This window comes from Amblyomma maculatum, chromosome 3, assembly GCF_055883805.1.
Source record: "Amblyomma maculatum isolate TAMU_Amacu chromosome 3, ASM5588380v1, whole genome shotgun sequence".
Taxonomy (NCBI): domain Eukaryota; kingdom Metazoa; phylum Arthropoda; class Arachnida; order Ixodida; family Ixodidae; genus Amblyomma; species Amblyomma maculatum.
The window spans coordinates 101,974,533-101,986,628 of NC_139346.1; the positions used below are offsets into that span (position 1 = coordinate 101,974,533).

The window sequence follows — 12,096 nt, forward strand, 5'->3', positions numbered from 1 at the left end:
TAACCCAGGCAGCACAAAGCATTGGGCCAATGTTGTAAGTACGACGGCAAGCAGTGGCCCTACATTGGGCCAGCCTAACCAGCATGCTCCCAACATAGGACATGCCAGTCAACACAATGTCCAACAATGGCCCAGTCTAGCCAGTGCTCTCCCAGTGTTGGCGCTGCCAGTAGCCAACACTGGCTAGCTTGGGCCAAGATGTACAGTGAGATCCCGATATTGGCACTGCCGTACATACAGAATGTCTATGTTGGACCGAGATTGCCGTTGTTCCTCCAATAATGGTTGCACGGGTTCTAAAACTGGCTATAATGGGCCAAGCTGTCCTGCCTTCCTCCGTCATTGGGTTTTCCGTTTTTTAAAACTGGCTACAATGGACCAAGTTGTCCTTTGTTCTTCCGGCATTGGATGTTCCAGTTTTTAAACATGGCTACAATGGACAATGTTATCCTCTGTTCTTCCAGTATTGGATGTTCAGTTTTTTAAAGATGGCTACAATGGACCAAGTTGTCCTGTGTTCCGCCGTCGTTGGCCGTTCCTTTTTTAAAACTGGCTACAATGGACCATGTTGTCCAGTGTTCTTCCGGCGTTGCCCGTTCAGTTTTTAAAACTGGCTACAATGAACCAAGGTGTCCTGTGTTCTTCCGACGTTGACCGTTCCGTTGTTTTAAACTGGCTGTAATGGACCATTGCAATTTGTCTTGTGTTTTTCCAGTATTAGCTATCCCTGTATGAAAACTGCCCACAATGGACCACTTTTTCCCCTGATCTCGCAAATGTCATTGCCATCCTAAAAATGCAGCTTTAATGGGCTGCCGAAGTGAATATTTTCCGTTGACTATTCAATCAAAACAAATTCTCCATTTTTATGGTTGAATACACGTGCGCTGGACGCCAAACCGCGGCATTTAATTCCGACAACATTTCAGCCGATCGTTCGGACCTCACCAAGTACCACGTACGGGACGACAATTACTATAACGCATTCAAGCACGTACCGCTGCAACTGTCTGGATTCGTCTTTTCGGTGCGCTCATATGCGGCGCACCTTTGGGGGTCAGCTATATGTGTTTATGGTTTTAGCCTATTGGCATGCATGCAGATTTCGTCGCAGGCGCATACGTTTGTCGCACAATTATATCTAATGATAGCACGACCGTGCGACCACATATGTATACCCCAGACCGGCTAGCACTCACGACCCAATATGCCTGTATTGGACGCCGATTACATCCCTGCATCTATACGTAACCTATAGTTTGTCAGTGAGAACGCGCATAAAAACGAAATCGTGTCGCCATAGCATGTTCATGTGAGATTAAATTAGTGATTAGAAGGTAGCTTTTTCATTGCCGAGAAGGAAAACGTTGCCTCAAGTTGAAGGAACAAATGACCATTTTCTCAGCGATGTTTTTGTTCTAGTGCTTTTGTATTATCCATAAGGAACTACGCGCAGCATCGTCTGTTTACCTGGAGAAAGGACCGAATACGATGTGTGTACTTTCTAGACGCAATCACAGGAAAATGAAAAGCCGGAAGACTCGCGAGGTTACCATTTTAGTTTTGGGCATTCACACGGTGGTAAAAAAAAAAGAGTTTTTCGTGCAGACTGCGAGCATGAAGGCCCCGGTACATTTATATGGCGCACAACATATATATCGCCAATAAACAAAAAAAAATAGCTTTTTCCGCCTATTAGTTTAGAGTTTGACCATTCCAACCGCGCTAGGCGGTGGCAAAGGAATAAAAAAAAAACTGTACAGGAATGAAAATAATGTGCGCTGTCGAGTCATTCGAAAAAACGAATGCAGCCTACAAACACTGTTTTAATGAGGCAGTTTTCCATGCCCTTTCCAATTCTTTCATTCTACTAAAATGATTTGGAATACGTTTCTTGCTCATTGAACGTTATCGTCTTTTTGTGCAATCCGCGTTAAGGTGAAGGTGATAGCGAAAAACGTCTGTGTATTGCCTGATGCCACAGCGCTTCAGGACCTCGACGCGCACAAAATTGATTCTGAATCATTCATTGCTGTGTCTGTCACCGTCGATTTGCGAAGTCGAGACAAAACATGAGCGAAGAAATATTGTTACAGCTGGAGAATGATGAGGACGAAGTGGCGCGCTCGTTTGTGGAAGATTAGGAAAAAGAAGTGCGTCGAATGGGCGGCCCTCGTAGCCTGGCTCCTTGGCTGTTCCTCAATGTATATATCTTTAATCCTCTTTTGTAAATATATTTCTCCCTGTTACAAAATTATATGCCAAAATTTAAAAACCTTGAACAATTCACAAATTCCGTAGAATGTTCAGAACAGCGCAGTGCGCTATAATTGGACAAAGGCTTTATCGATGTGGCCATAATTACTTGCGCAACAAAATTATGCAAGGTGTTTTAATGGTTTTGAAAGCTGAGGTAGTGTAGAATAGGTGGAAAAAGTTTAAACAATGTGAAAACTGTTTTTGTTTTCCTAAAAATTTTCAATGTTCGCTGTTTTCTGTAAATTAGCGCGATCGTATCTCTGTATCCAAATGTCATAAAAATATGAGCTTTAGCTGTTTGCGGATAATTATGCTGAGAACATATTGTGGAATTCTTGCTGCTCTACCATGAACCTTTTCTGAAATAAAGGCCTGCAAATTTGTAAAATTTTCGTTTCCTGGGCTGATGTTTAGAATTTTTATAAAAACATCTACTCATACCCGAAAAGCGAACACTAACTGAATACAAATAAAAACATGTATATATTTAGTCGGATAATTTTCAGCTAGCTAACTTGAGCATAATTTGTATAATCTATAACCAAATTTGGCCAGAATAGAAGAGAAGCTCGGAACTCCACCTCTTTGACATTATTAATCAGTCATCACGCAACAGTATATAATATTACGCAACAGTATATAATATTTTGAAGTAAATATAAAAGGTCGAACGACCATCCTTTGTTCGATCATAGGTGGCGAAAGGGAGGGGACGCGCGCATTTGTCGATGCACCAGCTGTATGGATTTACGCAAGAATGTGGATGGTAGATGGGGAGGCTTTCTATTTTTTTAGAAAATGTTTGTCCGTGGTTGGCTTGAAGAAACAATGCGTTTGCGAACACACAAAACAAAACTATTTATTAGAACTCGACTCGAGCGGTGCGCGCTGGCGGCCGCTCATCGGCACGGTCCGAAGTCACGGCTGGCCGGTGCAAGCAGAAGAGGGCGGAATGGAATGTTGAGAGGGTCGTTGGTCCTTCGTTCCCACGCGCAGCCCTTGCGAACACAACACCGCGGCGGGAATCACGCGCTGGTTGAGCGGGTCGTTGTTCCCCCTCGCCTACGCGTCTACGTGCAAGACACAACAGACAGCATGCCCAGCGGCGCTGCTGTGCGGCCTCCTCCCGAAGCGTTCATTTCGGAGCTTGTTGGAGACGCTACAAGACTTGTGACAGCTTCTTAAACCTTTCTTTAATTTCTTCCCTCATTAATTTTCTTTTTCATTGTGCTGTGCATAATTTTCTCTTGCCCCTATACATGTCCATGTGCTCCGGTTGGTGCTTGCTACATATCAGTGAATAGCTGAGCTGTGAAATGTCGCCGGAGTACGGATTACAGCAACGGCGGGATACCATCGGCATTATCGGACTCAGTGAACGCCGTCATCTTAGACCGTGAGTATATATCTTTGCAGCATGCCATTGCTTCATAATTGGTTCTATATAATCTCCTACCAGTCCCAAATGTTCTCTTTCCTTATTCTCCTCGAAACAACTGCGCGAAGCATGACTTCAAGAACTAAGCGAATTTTCGTCCGGGTTACATGCAAGCAAGTGCGTGGACTTATTTGCTGGCTGCGATATGAATAGCATTTGCGCCGAAAATAGAGGAGCCGTGCGTAACAGGTGTGTATGCCACCAACACGTGACAGAACACTGCAGGCAGCCATTTGCGCAGTTTTTTTGACTGTGCAGCGCGCCGCAACCAATTAGTAACCAGATACTATGCGCCCGGCTTTGTACATATATTTTGGACAGCCTCTCTTCTGCGCGCAGGAAGCCATGTTCGCACAGTTTTTGGATTTTGTTAAGAGTTAAGGGCAGTTTTTTGTTTTCAGATGTACAGACGAAGTTTTGAAAACTGTTCGTGCCGTCTGTGTAAGCGAATTTTACAGTGGGGCAGACATGTGCGTGATGCCGCTTGATGACTAGGCTATAATTAAGTCATAATGAGCCTCCACTTTTATAATGGTTAATATCATATTGAGGAATTGAAAGCCGTGAACAGCGCAAGTGAGCCCCTTTTCAAAATTTTCTTAATCGACGCCCCCCTTCTGAGCACGTGCCTTCAGGTGAGGGCGTTATCAGAAAGCGGCGACAATAGGAGAGCGATTTCGCAGACGGGCGTCGAGGGCGGGGGAAAATAACAATACAAGCAAAAAGGCACATCAGCCGTGTGTGCACTGCGTCCCTGTCACTGCAAAGTAAACAACGTGCACGCGGGACACAATGTACAAAACATTGACGGCCAGTATGAGGCAACCATATCGTCCGAAATATTGCTCGCGAAGCGCTCGATGACGGCGCGCACTTTCAGGCGAAATGGGACAGGACGTCAGGTCCGCCTGTTCGGCAATTACAGCTCTTTGTACCTCACGTGCCGTACCGTATGCATGAAGTGCACGCCATAGCCATCGTGCAAGAATGTTGAAACCGAAGCAGCGATCCACGTACTCTAATTCTATAGGAAATCATTTGGGAGTAGAAAAGAGCAACTTAATATGATGTGCATGGTTCTTTAATGAACGATATGTATAAATGGACGGTTGAATAGTTACAGTAATGGAGTGTTCCGCTAGAATTGTTTACGGCCGTGACCGCAATAAACATTACTCATATTGCTCTTAGCTTTAAGCTCTGGCATTGATAAGCCTATCTAAAGAACCGACTGGCAGTGACAGGTTGTTTACAGCTGTTGATCAAAAGGTAGGCCATCATGCTATTATTGCAGGCATATTTGCTTCTTTTTGTACCTCTGTTTACTAAAACTTAATTTTGTTCCCCATTCCTAGGGACGCTGCACCTCTTACAACACTCACTGTTCAGTCGCTTTTATTTAAGTATACAAAAAGGAGGAAATGCGCATGCACTCATAGGATAGCCTGTCTTTCCGTTAACAGCTGCAAATAACACGCCACTGCTCCTCGGTACTTTGGATGAAGTTTTCAATGGGGTTACCTGAGATGCCTAGCAATTGCTGTAATATTTATACCAATCACTGCAGTGAAACAGAAAGGTAACACTGCATTACTTTAACTGCTGCATGCACCTATAAACGTGCCTTAATTTACTGCCTATTCTTATAGACGCAGGACCTCTTACTATAGGCTTTGTTCAGTAAGCAACCGTCTTTCATTGCTTCAATTTCTATCTCTCCACCACTTTCTTGTTGCTCTGGGTGTGATCATTTGATTTCATTGTTCAAATCATATTGTTTTATCATGTGTGAATTATTTAGCCTGCACATACATGCTTTCATTTTTTTAGATGCGCATCGGGAGCGTTTTCTACGTAGAAGTGGATCGATTGAGTTGTATCACTGGTGCGAAAACCGACAACCCCCAGAAGATATGTGTCCTGTGGTTGGAAGGGCAATAAAGAAGAAGAAAATCAGCGGAAAAGCCTGCCTCAAAAAAGGTAGCACTGCATCACTGTAACTGCTGCATGCACCTTTAAATATGCCTTATTTTTATTGCCTATTCTTATAGACGGTGGACCTCTTGCTATTGGCTTTTTGCAGAAAGCAACCGCCTTTCATTGCTTCAATTCCTATCTCTCCACCACTTTTTTGTTACTTCGAGTGTGATCCTTTGATTTTATTGTTCAAATCATATTATTAAATCGCCGGTGAATGATTTCGCCTACACATACATGCTTTCATTTTTTTAGGTGCGCATCGAGAGTGTTTTCTACGTATAAATGGATCGATTAAGTTGTACCACTGGTGCGAAAACCAACAGTTCGGTACCCCCAGAAGATTTGTGTCTTGTGGGTGGCAGTGGTATAAAGAAGAGGATAATCAGTGGAAAAGCCTGCCTAAAAACTTACAAAGATGGCGCAAAAGCGAAATGCTGATCAGGGTTAGAGTCTGATTACTTCTGTTATCCCATTTCACTTGCTAGGTGATGTGACATATATGAAGCACCTTAGTATAATTTGTGGTATACTCACTGAAAATTGTGTAGACATTAACTTTTTTCTCGTTCAATTATTTTGAGTGACGCACGAATTGGAATAAAACGAAGTCATCCACACGTCTAATGCCCATAGACATTAGATGCGTGGATGTGCTCATTAATTGTGTTCCTATCTGAGCATGCAATAGTTTGTCGAATATATTATGTTAAAAGTTGATTTTTTTACTGTTAACCGGAGTAATACATAGGCTCCACATCATAGCATTATTCGCCTGTAGTTTGTATCTGCTCTTTCCTAAATTGTATTCTACAAAGTATACATGTGTCATCTCGTACGTCTATTTAACTAGCGAACAATTTGCAATCGAATCCCTTTTGTGATGTTTCAGCTACAAATAATGTATGACAGTTGTGACAATATAGGTAGCTTTAGGTATAACATATAGCGCGAAAATCTTTAATATATGCGATGATATTTTTATTCACCGCATTGGCTAAACCAGCCTGTTGAAGAGACGAAATGAAAACAAATATGGATGTCTTCGGACAGGAACAGTAATCGTGGTGCCATGACCATTTTTTAAATTAAATTTTCATATGTCGTGGGCTAATGTCTCGACACAAAGGAATGACCCTTAGGTTTGCCAGATGCGGCGTAGTATTCTCGAAAAAAAAAAAACGCCTATCACTAAAGCTGGAAAACGCCGTTTTTGTCGTTTCAAAAAGTTGCACGTTTGGAGGCCGGCTGGTTGCGTAAAATTTTGTCATCCACTGTTTTTTACTCACCGCATTTGGGTAACGTTTACTTGTATAAGAAGTATTAAAAGTGTGTTTCATTGATGCAGTTGATTTAGTAAAAAATCGCAAACTTTGCTTCAAGAACAACGCGCTACAAAAATGTTAATGTTCAACCTTACATACTGGCGTGACGCATTGCGTTGTTTGCACTAAAATATTCTGTGTTTATTACGCAGGTCATATTGTTAATTTAAGGTGGAATTTGGAGCTCTAAGCTGCTATGTGTGTTCTCTGTAACGCCACCAAAAGTATTATGCTGGAAAGCGATTTGCTTAAGATTGTAATTATAAAAATTACACATTGAAAAATCATCTTCAAAAATATAGTATTGTTAGTGGTGGTCAAAGCTGACAAATGGAATAATATATTAATAACCTAGATTGAATACTATTGCACCTAGCAATAAAAAAGAATGCAGGACAGAGAAAAAGTTCAGCCTTCACTTGCGTTCTGCCATGAAATTGACAGAAATAGTGAATTAATACCATTTTAAGCTATATTAAGTATTTGTCCCAGAAGCAGAAAAATGGTGTTAAGCGCTGACAATGTTTTAAATTTTACTTAAGCTAAAATGTAACTAAATTAAGCAAATACTAAATTGAAGTTTTGATGCCTATTCCATAAGGGGGAGCCATATAAGCACGTCTATAGAACAAAAACAAGCATTTTTATATTTCTAATATTACATTTTGCAGAATTCAATATATTTACTGACTCAAATTAACAAAGTACTTTGCATTGTTTCCACAGATTTTGATAAAAATTGATGTTGCGGCCGTTTCTTCAATTCTAATCAGTTTTCCTTATTTTACCATTTTCTTACTTTTGTCCAATCTCAAATTAATATGCAGATACACACACAAATCTAGAGCTTCAAATTTTTTCAGAAATAAAGAATGGAACCTAGATAATGTAGAAAAAAAGTTTCTGTGCCAAGATATTATTGGATCTTGCAAGAATGCAGGCTGAGTTTGGCCATTATCAGCACAAGCACTCGGTTTAATATTTAATGTTATATTTTTAAACAGTATAACGCAACACTTTTTAGTCCGTGATATTTTTGAGGTACTGAAGATTTTTGAGAGGGATTTGAATGAAAATCGAAGATGATCTTTTTTAATTGCAGCAAATTTGCCCTTTACTGCTGTTTTCGAATTCTGAGCAATTTTGATGCGTTGTGGAGAACACACCTAGTGGTCTGGAGCTCCAGATACTGCCTGGAATTAAGAACATGCGTCAGGAAGTGAAAACATATTTAGTGCAACCAACCTAATGCATCATATGCCAGTACATAAGGTTAAAAATGAATATTTTTGCAGCGTATCGCTCCTGAAGAAAAGTTTGCGATTTTTTAATAACACAACTGCAAAAACAAAATAGGTTTCTAATAGTGTTTGTAAATATAAAACCTGCATATATTTAGTGAGTAAAAAAGAGCAGATGACAAAATCATGGCATCCAAACTTGCAACATTTTGAAATGGCAAAAACAGCGTTTTCTACCTCTAGAGATATACCATACAATTTTTTTTTTCGAGGAAACTACGCGTATCTTGAAAAACTAAGGTTAATTCTTTTGTGTCTAGATACTTGCCCACCACATATAAGAATTTCATTGGAAACGAAAGATGGCCATGGGACCTCGACTATGTTTCTTATCTAAGGCACCCATAATACGCTGTGAGAAAGCCAATATCAAGGGCTTTTTTTAATATTCCATATTTCGAACGGTTGTGCCATCTAAGAAAATTAGAAAGCTAAGCACACCTTAGGTGTAGCCAGCCCTCACTTTCTGTTACAGCTGCATTTGCTAAGCTGAATTAATGCGTTGATTACTTTATTTTAGCCACGGATATAGCGCTATTACGTGTCAATTTTAAAGAAAGGCCGGAGTGACGCGATTCCTGTAGAATTTGTAAGTGAAATCTGTAAACCTTGCAAATGTACCCATATATATGATCTCTTGCAGGTTTTATTCAAGCTACATTACACCTGCTGCGCCCCATAGCTTGAGCCAAGCGTTATAAATAAACCATTAGAAACAGACGATGGAAACCGGTGGTGCATTGCTGGCAGCCACTTAGGACAGCGCAGAAAATTTTTTTTTGTACGTGGGGAAGTGAGGTTATTCGCTTCAAGTACTAAATATACACTTTAGACAATAAATAGGACTTACAGAGTCGGTGAGCACGTTCGGAAACCCCTGTTTCAATATTTGCGGTTAGAAACCTCATGTGTACCTTTTTTTCCAGCTGTAGATAAATTCCGGATTATGTAGATACCGAAACCGTTACCAGCCCATTCGCGCACCTCAACTGTGCTGCTCACAACATGATTTTGAGCGGACAAAACAACCTGCCGCTAAGATTGCTAGCCCCATGCATGAGTAAGGGTGATATGCTGGCGATGGTTGCTTCGCGTCGGCCCTTTGGCGCACATGAAGGCTCGAGTTACAATGAGCGCGCCGAACTTTGCAATGCGGATAATGACTACAAAGCGGTAAGGATATAAATGAGTTTAACAGTATTTTTCAGCTGTAAAATACAAATACAGTCTTCTTGGACGATGTGCTGGCGCGGACGAAGAAACCATAGGCAACTTGTAGGTCTAACGCTACACAGGGTTGTCGAGCCAAGCCAAGTCCTCAATTGTATTGTCCGGGAATCAGATTTCTGTATTTTTGTGGTTTCCTATTATATCTGGCGTTCAAAATGCAGACGTGAGGGTTCTTTATCACAAATAATCAAACGTGGATTGTGCCGGTACTCTTCAAAGTAGCAACACCATTTATTGTGTAAGTCATTAATCAGTAATTTAGGTAAATAATGTCAATAAGGATTCCAAACAAAACCTTTTCTGTGGCGCTCAAGGTAGCTTCCAGCAATATATATCTGGTTTTCTTTGCCTGCCTCCGAAATGTTTTTTTTTTATCCCTTGGATCAAATTTGCTTGGACAAGCAGTATATGTGTAAAAATGATGCACCTGTGAGCTACCCGTTTAAGTGAGCTCCCGTTTAAGTGAACTACCCACAAAACCAGTCAAAAGCGTATATCAGCTAACCAGCGGCCAGTGCAGCAGTCGTGGGCTTAGATCGCTTGTGTATATTATATCTAGCCATTTAAAAAAAATGAAAATGGTCGCCGAACATTCTCTTGGTAACGATTATTACTATAAACTGTTTGCACATCGCAGAAAGCGTAGGAGCGGCAAAAAACTAGCGCGCCAGTCATATGCGGAGACAGCCGATAATCAAGCACTAATTCCTAGTGTGGGATGAAACACTGGCTGTCTCAGCCGTATTGCTGTGGAGGCGATCAAAATGCAACAGGGCACATGCTATGCAATGTATGTGCGTCTTTCATCCTAATAAACCCAAGGCAGCTGAAACTAGTCTGGAACTCATCAGTATAGTGTTTCTCATTGACCATAAATTTCGGTACATGAACCCTGGAATTTTCTACATCTTCCTAAAATAATGCGCGCGATTTTATATGCCTCGTAATAGTGTTGTAAATTTTGTTTCCTTATTGTTTTTGTGCAGGTGCCATTTGCGAAAAAGCTGGGGTGGACGATTTGGAGGCACACGCATTTATTCGCAGGTGGCTGCCTGGTTCCTGTGACGGGGGGGGGGGTGGAAGAAAAAGGCGTTATGCTGAAACCTCCCCTGGCGAACCAGGCATGCCACCTGTGAATGCAATTGCAGGGTCAGCCCCCTCACTACGCCTATGAGTGTGCCCTCCAGCTCCCTGGCCCCTTCCACTTCCCGAGAGCCCGCCCTGCCCTGACCAACCCTGCCACTGCCCTGCTAACTGCTGCTGTGTGTGCCCTCAGCGCTGGCTAGTAACAACTGCCGTCTATAGTAACAATTGCAATAAATATTACCTTTTTGTGAACCATGCCCTTGTTTCGTGAATATCTACTGGTTGCTCATGAGCAACAATTTGAATTTATATGGCCACTCCTATTTGAAAGGCCATTATTGTCCCAGCAAGTTCGATGTGCTGTCACGAATATGGCTAGAATGAAAAAGGCTGCATTTTATGGCCTGCACAGGCAGTGCCACAAAATGTGTAATCTTGACATCATCAATGGCACATGAACCCCGCCGGGGTGGCGCAGTGGTTACGGCGCTCGACTACTGTTCCCAAGGACGCGGGATCGAATCCCGGCCTTGGCGGCAGCTTTTCGATGGAGGCGAAAAGCAAGGCGCCCGTGTGCTGTGCGATGTCAGTGCACGTTAAAGAACCCCAGGTGGTCGAAATTTCCGGAGTCCTCCACTACGGCGTCTCTCATAGCCTGAGTTGCTTTGGGACGTTAAACCCCACAAACCAACCAACCAATCAATGGCACATGAATGAAGTAGCCGGTGTACCCATAAACCATTGGATTAATATTGGTATCGAGAATATGCGGCATGAATGGAGTAGCCAGTGCACCTGCAGTGGCTAACCATTGGTATGATATTGGCATTGACAATGGGCCATCAATGGAATAGCTGGTATTAAACAAATATTGGTAATACAATGATGGTATAATGCTGGACAGTATTGGCAAGAATCATGGTGCATGAATGGAAAGTCTAATATTGTGCCTACATTGGTGGCTCCAGCTTGGTTGAACACTGGACCAATCTTGGAACGAAAGATGGGCCAAGAATGGAGAATGTAGTAAAATGCCCAAATGCCAATATCAGTCCAATATTGATACCATTCTTTTCCAGTGATGAACCATTGTTGGACCAATGCTGGTGTGCTGCTTGGGAATGGGCTGCCGAAGTGAATATTTTCCGTTCACCATTCAATCAAAACAAATTCTCCATTTTTATGGTTGAATACACGCGCGCTGGACGCCAAACCGCGGCATTTAATTCCGACAACATTTCAGCCGATCGTTCGGACCTCACCAAGTACCACGTACGGGACGACAATTACTATAACGCATTCAAGCACGTACCGCTGCAACTGTCTGGATTCGTCATATGCGGCGCACCTTTGGGGGTCAGCTATATGTGTTTATGGTTTTAGCCTATTGGCATGCATGCAGATTTCGTCGCAGGCGCATACGTTTGTCGCACAATTATATCTAATGATAGCACGACCGTGCGAGCACATATGTATACCC

General features: G+C 42.1%; 1 long non-coding RNA gene across 1 annotated transcript; it reads left to right on the forward strand.

Annotated features, from left to right (window-relative positions):
- The first annotated feature begins 3,521 nt into the window (after positions 1 to 3,521).
- LOC146195437 (uncharacterized) lies at positions 3,522 to 10,825 on the forward strand. The gene is made up of 3 exons (XR_014705574.1): positions 3,522 to 3,655; positions 5,528 to 5,677; positions 10,517 to 10,825. It is a non-coding gene; the product is annotated as an uncharacterized LOC146195437 (long non-coding RNA).
- The last annotated feature ends 1,271 nt before the right edge of the window (positions 10,826 to 12,096 follow it).